Here is a 14755-nt window from a genome sequence, read left to right as displayed (position 1 = left end):
TTCCGTCCAACTCCTCTCCATTTTTTGCGTAGTCCTTTCACGATGGCTGCTGGCTGGCTTGGGAGCAGCCGTTTCTCAGCCACTTGGGGGTTCACAGAGCCCAGTTGAGACCCCTTACTACCAACCTTTCATCTTTTTTTTGTAAATCCTTTTTCCTTAGCCCCATGAAATCCAGCCTTTCCTCACCCCAGGATTCAGTCTTGTTCTGTATTTTTCTTTTCTCTTTCTTTTTTTCTATTGTCTTACTCGTAATTCTCCCTATTTACGTGGTCTGCAATATCACAGCTCATAGCTCTCCCTTCAACCCCCTACCTCAGCTTCTTACGGTCCTCTTTCTTAACACCCTCATACACTGTCATCTCTGCCCCCAACCCCCAGTAAATCATTAAATCTCAGCCCCAGTGTCCCCGATATTCAGAGCAGGAGGGGCTGCGGAGGCGGTCGCCAGCGGAAGCCGCCGCTCCAGCAGACACCGAGCTTGGCGCCCACGTTACTGTCTCCCAGGCCCATCTGTGCTGGAGGGAGCGGGGGTGGGGAGGGGGGTAATCTGGGGGTGAAGAGGGGGGAGGGGGTTCTTGGGGAGATTTGATGACAAAGAAAAGGCCTTAGAAAATGCTCTCGCCCCATTCTTTGCCAGTTTCAAGAGACAGATTTAGATACCTACGAGGCCGTGCAAGCTGGATAGAACTGTGAACTGAGGCTTGGAGTACCTAGGTCCCAGATTAGGGCAGGAGAGGGGCCTGGAATTTGGAGAAAAGTCTACATATTCTAAACTCCCTGCCCCTTCCTGATGTGCCACATGTAAAGGAATTTGAGCTTAGAGTAAGAAGAGGAATTAGGGTGAAGAGAGGAAGTGGGGTAGAGGAGTGATGAAGGGGGGGCATGGCGTGATCAGTATGGGAACTAACAGGTATCTGGCTGAAGGAGGTGGGTTGGGAACAGGAAAGGGCCCAGAAGGTAGGGTGGGAGGCAAAGAGGAAGTGAGGGGGTGAGATGGGCTAGGGTGGAGATTGTAGGAGCAACAAAATGGGACAGAGAGACCAGAGGAGGAAGGACGGGGAGGAAGGGATGAGGGAATGGAGCAGGGTGGCATGGTAATGTGGGAAGAGGGGGCCTGGGAGTAGTACTGGCTCCTGTGATTTGGGGGCTCTCACTATCCTTTCTCCTGATTTGAGGGGCCCCAGTTGTCAGTGGCTAGCCAAGCTTTTTTCTAATTCCAAATCTGCTCTTGCTGCTCCCGGCCTTGTCCATGCTATCACAGAGGTCGAGTTTAGTCACAGGCCTTTACCTGGTTCTGCCAATGCTAAACTGTGGGCATGGGCTTCAGGGACTCTAGGCTTGTGTCCTTAGAAGTGGGGCCCAAACTCCATTGTCTTCCTGGATCACTGCTGCTGCCTTCTGTCCTACTATCCAGGGCGCCAGAGCACAGCATAGACTGTAAGAATGTGAGGGCTGGGGTCAGGCAGCCTGTTGACCTTGAGGGGCCACTGCCACATCTGTGCCTCACTTGTTCACGGCAAACGGGCCAAGCAACAGCGGCAGCTCACAGGGCTGTTTTGAGGGTTAACTAAGGTGACACATGTAATGGTCTTCATTCTGAGCTTGGCATGTGACTATCAGTCAATCAAATGAACTCTTACTGTGTATTCAGGGCTAGCTGGGTGTGTGAGTGAAACTACACATGCATGTGTCTGATTGGGAGTTATTTACTGTTGTAATCAGGATTCCGTTTGTAAGGGTGTATCTGCACAATTATTTTTGTGTGTAGTATGCCTGATTCTGTACTTGCTATAGATATGTGATTTTGTATCAGCACACATGTATGATTAAATAAATGGCTGTATAGGCATGTGACTACATCACGAATAGTGAGGGATGTGGCTATTGACAACATTTCTACCAGTGTATGTATGCATCTGTGATCATGTTGGCTCCAAACACCCCCGCTTGTCCTCCCTCCTCATGGAGACGTCATAGCCCTAGGTGCCCCTCATTTCCTCACCCCAAGGGAACCGGAACCTGTAGGCAGGGGAGTGGGGGTAGGTACCAGTGAGGAGGTGTTTAAGCAGGAGCTCATGTTCCCTCCCAGACTGTATATGGGAGGGGGAGGCCCGATCTTGTACATCACAAATCCCTCCAGAGGAAGTGCTTCCCCCCTCTGCCTGTTCCTAGTTCCCTGTCTTGTCACCATGGCAGCAGTTGCCAGGGGCTCCCATGGTTGCTAAGATCTGGGTGTGGGAGGATGCCAGGCCCTGTTGCTAGTAGAAACAGAATCCTGGAGGCAAGGAAGACTACCCCCATGGCTGCCGGCTCTATGCAGAGACAGCTCTGGCTCTTGGGCTACCCCTTTGCCCAAACTGAACCTATGATTTGTATTGGCAGTGTGATGTGTGAGGAGGGTTTAATATGGAGCTGGGACTTCAATACCTTCTGAGGAGAAAAGGGGTCCTTAGTCTGCCCCCCATGACCACTTTTAAAGAGAGTTTCTGAGAAACTAGAGGGCATCTTATTCTCTTTCTTATCTCCCCTACTGGTCCCCTGAGTGGAATCCATGGTTGGAGTTCTCCAGTCAGTGACTGGCTACTCATCATGTGATGTTTCACTGGGACCTAGGAATGCTGCTTTGAATGCAGACTGTGGCCAAATTGTTAACTTCTCATTTGGTACATGCTTTGTGCTGACATATGAGCATAGGGCTAGTCCCACACAGATTTCCAGCTTTGGCATCTGCTTGAGACACTGACTCTGGTTATAATTTTGGCCAAAGGAATCCCTTGAATCCAGCCTCAGCCTCAGCTTCAGCTTTTATTTCCTAGATATAGTTAAGCCCTAATTTTAATGCTAGACATGTGAACTCATTGTTTCTTTTCACTGACTGAGCACTGATCAGTGATTTAACTTCCTGGTACTTCCTGGCACCTTGAACTAAGCAGAAAAGTGATCATCATATGTAGTTTCTCACTTTGGACGAAATGGCAGTTCTAGTGATGGCCAGCAGAGGGTGCGTAGCATAAGATTCTCAAGGCAAGCTTTCAAGAGCCAACCAGTGAACTAAAGCTAAAGTTTAGTTTTGCTACCTAAACTTTAAAGTCATGTGACTGCAGAGCATACAGAACTATCTTCAGACCAGCTGGGATAAGGGCTGGGAAGGTGCAAGAAGGTGCTTAATGTGTACTGACACCCTTTCCCCCCAATGTGGACTGGTATTGTCAAGAGGACTCAGGACCTTACCAGTTTTCACACTTTCAGACTCAAAACTTTTGTGATATGTTTTCACCTTTCATCTATGTTGTATTTGAGATCCCTCCAGCTGTATATGCTCCACTGCCAAATCAGCAATCTGCACCACTCACCTCTGTCCTCTCAATCTGCACCACTCACCTCTGTCCTCTCCATCTGCACCACTCACATCTGTCCTCTCCATCTGTACCACTCACATCTGTCCTCTCAATCTGCACCGCTCACTTCTGTCCTCTCCATCTGCACTGCTCACATCTGTCTTCTCCATCTGCATCGCTCACCTCTGTCCTCTCCATCTGCACCACTCACCTCTGTCCTCTCCATCTGCACCACTCACCTCTGTCCTCTCCATCTGCACCACTCACATCTGTCCTCTCCATCTGCACCACTCACCTCTGTCCTCTCCATCTGCACCACTCACATCTGTCCTCTCCATCTGCATCGCTCACCTCTGTCTTCTCCATCTGCACTGCTCACATCTGTCCTCTCCATCTGCACCACTCACCTCTGTCCTCTCCATCTGCACCACTCACATCTGTCCTCTCCATCTGCACCACTCACATCTGTCCTCTCCATCTGTACCACTCACATCTGTCCTCTCCATCTGCACCACTCACCTCTGTCCTCTCCATCTGCACCACTCACCTCTGTCCTCTCCATCTGCACCACTCACATCTGTCTTCTCCATCTGCATCGCTCACCTCTGTCCTCTCCATCTGTACCACTCACATCTGTCCTCTCCATCTGCATCGCTCACCTCTGTCTTCTCCATCTGCACCACTCACCTCTGTCCTCTCCATCTGTACCACTCACATCTGTCCTCTCCATCTGCACCACTCACATCTGTCCTCTCCATCTGTACCACTCACCTCTGTCTTCTCCATCTGCACCGCTCACATCTGTCCTCTCCATCTGCACCACTCACCTCTGTCCTCTCCATCTGCACCGCTCACATCTGTCCTCTCCATCTGCACCACTCACATCTGTCCTCTCCATCTGCACCACTCACCTCTGTCCTCTCCACTGCACCGCTCACCTCTGTCCTCTCCATCTGCACCACTCACCTCTGTCTTCTCCATCTGCACCACTCACATCTGTCTTCTCCATCTGATCACTCACCTCTGTCCTCTCCATCTGCACTGCTGACCTCTGTCTTCTCCATCTGCACCACTCACATCTGTCCTCTCCATCTGCATGGCTCACCTCTGTCTTCTCCATCTGCACCACTCACATCTGCCCTTTCCATCTGCACCACTCACATCTGTCCTCTCCATCTGCATCGCTCACCTCTGTCCTCTCCATCTGCATCGCTCACCTCTGTCCTCTCCATCTGCATCGCTCACCTCTGTCCTCTCCATCTGCATCGCTCACCTCTGTCCTCTCCATCTGCACCGCTCACATCTGTCTTCTCCATCTGCACTGCTCACATCTGTCCTCTCCATCTGCACCACTCACCTCTGTCCTCTCCATCTGCACCACTCACATCTGTCCTCTCCATCTGCATCGCTCACCTCTGTCCTCTCCATCTGTACCACTCACCTCTGTCTTCTCCATCTGCACCGCTCACATCTGTCCTCTCCATCTGCACCACTCACCTCTGTCCTCTCCATCTGCACCGCTCACATCTGTCCTCTCCATCTGCACCACTCACATCTGTCCTCTCCATCTGCACCACTCACCTCTGTCCTCTCCATCTGCACCGCTCACCTCTGTCCTCTCCATCTGCACCGCTCACCTCTGTCCTCTCCATCTGCACCACTCACCTCTGTCTTCTCCATCTGCACCACTCACATCTGTCTTCTCCATCTGCATCACTCACCTCTGTCCTCTCCATCTGCACTGCTGACCTCTGTCTTCTCCATCTGCACCACTCACATCTGTCCTCTCCATCTGCATGGCTCACCTCTGTCTTCTCCATCTGCACCACTCACATCTGCCCTTTCCATCTGCACCACTCACATCTGTCCTCTCCATCTGCATCGCTCACCTCTGTCCTCTCCATCTGCACGCTCACCTCTGTCCTCTCCATCTGCATCGCCACCTCTGTCCTCTCCATCTGCATCGCTCACCTCTGTCCTCTCCATCTGCATCGCTCACCTCTGTCCTCTCCATCTGCACCGCTCACATCTGTCCTCTCCATCTGCACCACTCACATCTGTCCTCTCCATCTGCATCACTCACCTCTGTCCTCTCCATCTGCACCACTCACCTCTGTCCTCTCCATCTGCACCACTCACCTCTGTCCTCTCCATCTGCACCACTAACATCTGTCTTCTCCATCTGCATCACTCACCTCTGTCTTCTCCATCTGCACTGCTCACATCTGTCCTCTCCATCTGCACTGCTCACATCTGTCCTCTCCATCTGCATCACTCACATCTGTCCTCTCCATCTGCACCACTCACATCTGTCCTCTCCATCTGCACTGCTCACATCTGTCCTCTCCATCTGCATCGCTCACCTCTGTCTTCTCCATCTGCACTGCTCACATCTGCATTGCTCGCATCCACTCTCTCCATCTCTACCACTCACATCTGCCCTCTACAGTATTCAGGCCTTCAGGGTTTTTGTTGTTTGTTTTTGTTTTTTGAGACAGGGTTTCTCTGAGTAGCTTTGGAGCATGTGCTGGAATTCACTCTGTAGACCAGGCTGGGCTTGAACACACGGAGATCTGCCTGCTTCTGCTTCCTGTGTGCTGGGATTAAAGGCGTGCACCACCACTGCCCCTTTCATTTTTTTTTTTCCATCTCATCTGCCTTGTTTCATTCCAGCCATTCAAGGCTTTCAGTCTGTGCTTGTGCCAGGAGTGCTGGACATACCAAGGCTTGAACAACATGGCCTGCCTCCCTCACTTGCCTAGACTTCTTTCCATATAACCTTAGGTTACATTAATTTATTTAATTTTTTTTTTCTTTTTTGGTAGCTAACTCATATAGATCACTCATACCAAGTTAAAACCACAAGCTCTTTTTTTGCCCGAGCTGCTGATTCATCTCTGGTCTATTATGGTTTTGAGAAAAAAAAAAACTTGAAATAAGTTGAATAAAACCATTTTGATGGTACTTTCTGAATTTGAGGACAGTCTTTGAGCCTGGAAATTTCTACATTTGATGTTTACTTAAAGTGGAAACAAAGGGCCGACAGTCTGTATCTGGCTGACTTCAGCACTGTGGACAGAGACCACTGGCGGTACCTCCTGCTATGCCTGGGACCGCAGGGGAGTGGGGGGCGGGGCGGGGTGATGACACAGCTTCAGAGGGAACCAGAATCTAGCTGCTCACTCAGCGCCTTTCCTCTTGCCAGCCTCATTCTGCTTCTTCTATCAGCCCAGAGGGCAGACATGACAGGGACTGTTCTCTAGATTTTACAGACGAGGAAATAGGTTCATAAAGTCAGATCCACCGAACTCAGGGGAAAAGTGGGGTTGGGGAGAATACTGGGTTTAACTTGATGTTTAGAGAATTGAGTAGCACTGTTTTTCTTTGGGGGGGATGACTTTCTTGGGAGACAGAGGGAACATACAGAGCAGGAAAGGTGAAAGTTTGTTTGGAGGTGGAGTCCCAGCAAGCCCTGGGAGCAAGTGGCAGCTGGTGAAAGTCAGGGTTCTAGCAAGGATTAAACTTCCAGCTAGGACTGCTGAATGCAGGAAGGGAGCTTCCTTGTTCACAGAGATACAAGGTTTTAATTTTTTATTTCATATTTGTTTATTTTGTGTGCATGAATAGCTGGTGAAAGTCAGGGTTCTAGCAAGGATTAAACTTCCAGCTAAGACTGCTGAATGGAGGGAAGGGAAGCCTCCTTGTTCACAGAGATACAAGGTTTTAATTTTTTTTTATTACGTATTTGTTTATTTTGTGTGCATGCATTCCATGACACGAGGAGGCCAGAAGGCAATCTGAAGTTAGTTCTCTCCATCTGCCATGGGGATCAAATTCAGGTCATTAAGCTAGGCAGCAAGTGCCTTTGCTCTTTGAAACAATCTTACAGCCAAAAATCTAGTTTTTATACCTTTTGCTACCGTGATGCTCAGCTTCCCTGAGACTGGAGATTAGAAGGAACTCCTGTGATGTCACCAAACCTCCCAAGTCAGGCAGACACTCCCTGCCCTATGGGAAAAGCCTAGAGGGCAGAGGTATGGAAGCAGGGTAAGCAAAAGAGTTGTGCGGGTGGTGAAACTTCTGTAGTGAAGCTACAAGCCTGGTTTCCTGTCTGGGTCTATTTTGAGGAGTGGAGACAGGAGGTGCTAGACTATATTGCAATAGGTCCCTTGAAGTGCTTTGACAAGCAGCACACACACACACACACACACACACACACACAGACTAAAGGCTACAGTGTCCTGTTTTATACTCAGGCCTGGAATTGGTCAATGATAGGAAATAACAGAGAAATGGGATGATTCCAAACAACAGGAAACATGCAGCAGAAACAATATCACAATGTCTTTATTATGGTTTCTGCGTGCCCAGCCTCTGGGGAGCTCCTGCTTGGAGTACTGTGAAGGCTGAGTCACAGGGAGGAGCATGCAGCTGTAGACAGGAAGACAGGGCTTGGGGTCGGTCCCTTCTGATTACTCTCAAGTTACCTTCAGCAGAAAAGTACATAAGAAGGACATGAGGAACCAGAGGGCCTTGGGTCCTCAGTTACGGAAGGGCTCTCGGGTCCTCCCTCCCAGCCTGTTTGGCTGGAAACAGATCACAATATCCCTTAATGGTTGGAGGCTAAATTTGATGGCCTTTGCTGATTACAGATATGGAGAGGCCAGCCCTTTTCATTCCAAACTGTACTGGAATTGGGCTTCTTATTCAGTGGTCCAGATAAGACCTGACCCTCTTCTCTGTGCTCCGGGTTATTAGTGCATGCAGCCCAGAGGGAACAGCTTTTCTTTAGTGTTGGACTAGTGAGAGTTTTGTAATCTATTGTTTTCTTTTCAAGGTTGCCAAAAATAGTGGCAAAAGCAAGCAACACCAGGAGGAACACTCAGCTCCACTGTATTCCAGGGGCTGATCTGTGGGAACAGGCCATATACTGATCATGTTCACTTAAGATCTCCATTGTCTGGGCCATAGCAAGGACCAGGGGGAGATACTGTGAGCAAATTAAACCCAAATGCAAGGAGAATGTGGTGATTTGATGCCACTGTAAATGGCAGCTTAAAAGGGGGCCGTGGTTACAGATGCTGCCAGGGTGTTCTGAAATTCTGGCATCAAGGTTGTTTTGCCTTTTAGTGCCAAGTACAGAATAGTCATGTGCCACATAGTGACATTTCAACCAACAACAAATGGCATGTCCAGTGGTGGTCCCTTGGGTTATGTTGCCTGGTGATGTGGTAGCTGTCTTGGTTTGTGTAAGAGCACTCAATGACTCAGCTCTCAGAATGGGCTTCCAGAATGGAATTGGGTTTCTAGTGACTGGTCCAGACAAGACCTGGCCTTATTCTCCATGCTCTGAGCCACGAGTGACTCTACATGCATGTGTCTCTCTATATGCATATGTAGTGCATGACTGCATGTGTACCTTTACTCTGCTGGTTGGAAAGAGACGTGGAATACCAATACCAGAGCCTATTGCCAGTTCAAGTTTTGTGCCTCTTGGGTAGTCATGGCTGGATGGGCAGAGCCTTCTCATAGCTAGAGTGTTCTCTGCACTGTCAGAAGCTGTGATGCCTACAGTAATTGTTGTGCTTTGGACTAAGGCATGGGGCGGCCTTTGGTATTCATTTCCCTGTGAAGTGCCCTCTTCCCCAGGCAGTTGAATTCTGTGCTTTCTGTTTTGGTGATAGGAATGGGGTACTCCAAGACTTGGCCACTTAAGCAAGGTCCAGGTGACCTCCCATAGGGAGCACTAGGGCCAGAAAGGCAAGTGTCTACCCTGCCAGCCCATTGCCTGGGCTGGGGGTAGGAAGAGGCAATGTATTCATGGCTTCTGCTGCAGCTATCCTCGAAGGAAGAGCACTTGAGTTGGATCAGTACCTAGGAATGAGGACAGTGCTCCATCCCTGGGATAGCCTGGGGTCACTGCCTCAGGGGAGGAGGGTAGGGACAGCCGTGGAGAGGTTGTGCAGAGCTCAACCACTCTCAGGGACTCTGGTCCTGCAGTTCTGCTGTGTCGCCCCAGGCCCCTTCGTTTAATTCTGAGTATGTAGATGAGAAGTGCTGGAGAAAAACCAGGCTTGGTGCAAGCAGTCTCCAGAGAGGCATATGTAACCCAAGCCCCCATTTGGGAAGAACATTGATCTTAATTGGTGGCAGCCAAGACAGAAGAGACTGAAACATTTTCTCATACCCTCATCAGAGCCAGACATTAATTTTTGCACTTGGCAGGATTTCAGACAGTCACAGTGATAGGAAGGCTTGAAAAGGGGCTGAGTCCTACTAGGTGATGGACGTACACCTCTGTTTACCTGCATGGGGCTCCAGGAAGCCACCTCAAAGAGAGACTGTAGACACTGGGGTTGGGGTGCCTTCTGTAACAACAGACTAGTGAGCAATGGACCCTCCCTTTGGTACAACACTAGGTGCATATGGGAAAGAGGCCAGCTGTTGTGTGGGCTGTTTTGTTTCTCAGGATTGTTATGGATTGGGACTGCCATCCTTTGCTTGGGGTAGGAGTCCCTTGGGCCTTTGCATCAGGCCCCTACCAAGGGAAACTACTGAACTGGATAGGGAGGTAATCCCAAATAGGTCCTATTGTGGATGAGCTGTGGGGCTGGCTTTGCAAGTTTTGGGACCCAACCATCTTGATGTGGCCTGTGGTCTTTTGCCATTCACCTGTAGGTCAAGAAACTAAAACAAACAAACAACCCCCCCCCCACACACACACTGCAGCTCCAAGGTAGCAAGCATCTTCTTGATCTGTAAAGGACCATGGAGCATGATGGACTCCCAGTACCCATGACTGGGGAGTGGTAGGAAAGCGCTGTTCAATTTCCAAAGCCCAGAGATGATCTCTGTTCAAAATGTCTTGTGAGGTTTAGCAGCTCACAGCCTCAGGGACAGATGGTGACTCACCGGGAGAGTGAGCAAGAGACCTTGTATTTAACATGCTTTAATCTTCTCAATGGAAAACCCAGGGCTGGCTGCTACAAACACAGTCCTCAAGCCTAGGAGCTTTGTGCTTTGTTTTTTGTTGTTGTTTTTCCTTTGACCAGATCACATAATGGGCCCCTCTTCCTGGTCAGTCCTGTGAATGTTACTGGAGTAGTTTTCATTGTAGTTACCAAGTCTCACTTGTGTAACTTACTATTTAGAACAAGCTGGCTTCAACTCATAGAGACCCACATGTCTTCGGGTGCTGGGATTAAAGGTATATACCATCATGCCCAGCTTCAAGTAATAGTTTTTAAAAGCTGTGGGTTTCAAAATGAACCCACATGTATCTCTCCTGTCTGTGGCATCTCAGCCCTAAATAATCTGTCTCCAGCAGTGTACCACCCTGCTTCTAGGTCAGGCAGTTCCTGCAGAAAGAGACCATCTAGGGCTCTTAGGCAAGGCTTTGGTTGCAGAATCTGCTCCACCTGAGCATCTCAACACCGAGGGATATGCTTGCCCCTTCTTTTATTATCATCTACTCCAGAACAAGTGCTTTGAGCATGGAGATAATGCTTCTGCATGGCTTGAAGAACCCCTCCTTGTCAGAACTGGCCATACCTAAGTCATCAGAGTTAAAAAATAGAAATCCAGAACCTAGACCCTAGGTCTAAGGGCTGAGCCACATCACGTACTGACCCGAAGGCTTCAGAACAGGGGTGGTAGGGTTGGGCAAAGCTTGCAGGCCAGGAGCTTGGTGCACCTATGACCACATGCCTCTCAGCCTAGCTCGAGCTCCTACTGTGGAGGAAGACATGAATGAACAGCAGCAGAAGCACAGCAGCTGAGTCTGCATCCCCATGATGGGGAGAAGGACAGACTTCCTTCTTGGGGCGGCTGACTAGGGCGTCTTGATGGTTGAGATAAAATCTTCCCAAGCCTTGGTTGTGTCCTCTTTTCTGTTTGACATGACTGCTTAGGGATTCTGTGTGGCTCCTCCAGTCTGGGGGCTGGCTTGCTCTCCGTATAACACCACATTTCTATGACAGTGATGGTGTTGGGCTGGGAAGCAGGAGAAGCCCTCTCTGTTCTTCTCTGCCATGAGACTGTATCCTCACTGACCTCCGTGGCAGCCAGGTTGGAAGCATCTCCCACAGGAGGTGAGATTCCTGCCAGTGTATTTGTTCCACTCAGGTCCCTAGGGCTTTGGATCACACTATACCATTCAACAAATGGGGGCCAAAGTCTCGCTGTGGTTTTCCTGGTCTGCTAAGGGCTTGGGAACTGGATGACCTGGTTGAAAAGTTCCTAGAATTCTGGGTCTAAGGGAGAGGCTGTCTCCACTTTTTCCAGTCAGAAATCCACAAGCTAGTTTCCTTTTCTGTCACGAGGAATTGAGAGTTTAAACACAACCTTGAGGGGGATGATTTCTAACATTTCTCCCACCACAACATACCTGGGAGACACATAGACACTTCACAGCAGCAGGAGCTCATCACGGAGGGGATTTCAATGTGGGCAGGGCCTCTTGGCATCTCCTGGAGGGGGAGTGAGGCTGACCTGCCCTTTCTTTCTACTGGAAGTCAGACTGGCCAATAGAAAGAGCGGGGGGACCATCTCATCCCTACACCAGGGTTTCACAAAGCGATTCTGGTCCTTTTTTTCATCAAAAAGAAAAAAGAAACAAAACAACAACAACAAAAAACAAACAAACAAACAAAAAAGAACCAGGAGTTTGAAAGGCATGGATGTCTAGAGCATGTATGTGTGTGTGTACTTGTGCACATATGTATGCATGTGGTGGCATTTAGTTTTTGAAAGTGTGAGGGCAGGAGGTGGTCCAGTAGCAGGTGATGCCACAGCTCTCGGGCTTCTCAGTATGGCAAGACACATACTTTCTATTTTGAGGGGAAACGGTGGCTTCAGTGCCATAAAACTTAATGACAAATTAAGGTGCTGGCATTACCCCATTCCTGTGAGTCTCAGTGCCAGAGATTGGTTAAGGACAGACAAGGAGAGGAGGGAGGGGATGCAACGCCCCAGCACTGAGCTTCTCTGCCCCACACTATCCTGGGGGTTTTCAGGTGAATCGTCCCACTGTTAGGGCAGAGCGGCCAAGATGTAGATGACGTTCTCTCTTAGGAAGGTGGGCCAGTCCACATATCTGCAGAGGCAGAGAACAGGTTTGCTAGGCTGAGTGCAGAGCCTGAAGGTCCACAAGCCCCAATCCCAGAGGCGAGCTGCCCTGGGCCTAGATGAAACTCAGGGTGCTTGCCTGCATCGACTAACATGGTTAGGGTGCGGCTATGAAACAAAGCTAGGAGATCAGCTGTCTGGGGTCAAAATGTATCTAGGGTCAAATCTTCTATTTTGGGGTGGAAGTGGTAACGCCTTCTTTTATTTATAAGGGTGTTGTGGCAGTGGAGGGCTATATACAGCCAAAGAGGGTTACTGCCTGGACTCCTGCTCTGTGGACAATGGGACCTTGTCTTCACTCCTACTACTGCTGCCGGCTGGGCTGCTGTCTGCTATGGGACCCACATGGCTGATGCTGCCAGTCACCAGAACATACAGCCGTGTGTTAGGAGCAGAACAACAAGAGGCCCTGACCCATCCCTCCCAAACTCCGGGAAACTGTGGACCCAGACATGGGGCACAGTCTAGAACAAGGGCTGCCCTACACAGTCAGTAGGGTCGCGGTCCTCGACCTAGTTCACAGGGAGATCTGCTGCCCACAGGAGGAGAAAGAAGTACACACACTATATACACCAGGACCTCCGGACGGACAAGGAAAAAGGAAGAGGAGGAGGGCTAAGAGGGGCAGGGCTGGTGAGGGGCGGACCTGACGCGCTGCAAGAGAAGCCTCTGCAAGGCGTTTGCTGAACCAAGAGTGCCGAGGCCTGATGGCACTCTGCCTCACTGATGGGTGTTCCCGCTGCCCCCGTGCCAGGAAGGTGGCTCGGAAGCTGTTCCCTCTCTTGACGGTGAGAAGCCTCAGTAGAGAGTTCTGGGGAAAGAAGAGATAAGGTCTTGGAGGTGAAAATGTCTTGAAAACTACAGGATTTAGTTCCATGACCTAAACTAGGCTGCCCCCATATGAATTCCCCAGAGCTTTTCGATTGCCTGACATTTTTTAGAGTCGAGTGAAAACAAACCTTCTTCGGTGATCTCATCGGCTCTGGACACTGGTCACGCATCACTGGACGGCCTGGAGACCCTTTCACAGTGCATGCACGCCCGTTCCAGACCATTCCCAGTGCTCCCTAATGTGCCCCGCATGCACCTGAGGCCTCTGTCACTACCCCGCGAACATTCATTACCGCTGCTCCTCCCTGGGGACGCAGCTGCTGCAGCAGTAGGAGAGATTCATGGGACAAGAAGTCCGACCATTCTACGTGGCCTCGACGTTCAGGGTCCAAGGCTGCAAACTGGCGAGCTGCCTGCTCCTCTTGCTCATCACTCAGGGCCCTGTTGCCTATCCCCTCGCTTTGCTGCTTGGTGGCGGTAGCGCGAAGTCCTCAGTGTCCAGGGAGCAATCTGTGGGAGAGCATCCTTACTGGCTATGCACCACCTTCCCTCAGCCTTGGACAAGTTCACTCACCTCAAAGGCACCTCGATGTCCCCCACAATCCCGGTTCTTGAGCAGTCATGCCTCAATAGGCGGGAGGGCTCAGGGGGGTGGTGGAAGCGGCCCGGCCTCTGAAGGCCACAACAGAGGGAACAAGGACTCATTCATACCTACTCCCAAAATCCTGAACACTCTTTTCACCCCTCTGTTGCTCCCAGAAAGGGTGAAAGGGAATGTCTTGCCCTCCTTCAGCAGCCCCTGCCGGTCTTACCAGGGATGACTTTACACGTTGAAAGGTCTCCATGAGGCTGTACATCTCCTCCTCTGTAAGCAGCAGGTTAAGGTTGTCCTGAGAGAAAGTAAAGAAGGAGTTAGTGGCCACATAGGCCAGTGACAAATGAGAAGCCTGGGGTGAAGAGGATGGAATCAGCTGGTCCCAGCCCCTCTCCCACAGTCAAGAATTAGGCCCCAGAGAGGGGGAAGGTTGTTCTGGAGTTGTCCAGTTGTCTGAACTTGGGAACCCAGATACTGATTCTGGCTGACGCTCCTTTAGTAAAATACTGTTTTTTTTTTTTTTTGAGTCAGGGGTTCTCTGTGTAGCTTTGTGGCAGGCTGGCCTCAAGCTCACAGAGATCTGCCTGCCCTGCCTCCTGAGTGCTGGGATTAAAGGTGTGTGCCATCACCACCTGGCAAATACCAGCTTTCTAGTTACCCCATGAGCAAACCCAGGGATGTTACAGAAATATCTCACAAAGCTGTTCCTAGGTGTAAAGAGACCCTGAGTACTGGTGCTGTCAATCCTGGCCTCATCCATCAGGCACTTAGTATGTGTATTTACTTTATAAGCATTGGCTGTGCTTAGAGCACATTTTAATTATAAAAAAAAAAAAAAAACCCTGCTTCTAGTGGGCTGCACAGC

General features: G+C 50.1%; 1 pseudogene; it reads right to left on the bottom strand.

Moving 5' to 3' along the window:
- Positions 1 to 414: 414 nt before the first annotated feature.
- Positions 415 to 14185, bottom strand: LOC127224559 (PHD finger protein 24-like; annotated as a pseudogene).
- Between the last annotated feature and the right edge of the window lie 570 nt (positions 14186 to 14755).

This window comes from Phodopus roborovskii, unplaced genomic scaffold, assembly GCF_943737965.1.
Source record: "Phodopus roborovskii unplaced genomic scaffold, PHOROB, whole genome shotgun sequence".
NCBI classification, from domain to species: domain Eukaryota; kingdom Metazoa; phylum Chordata; class Mammalia; order Rodentia; family Cricetidae; genus Phodopus; species Phodopus roborovskii.
This window is presented reverse-complemented; position numbering and strand designations above follow the sequence as displayed.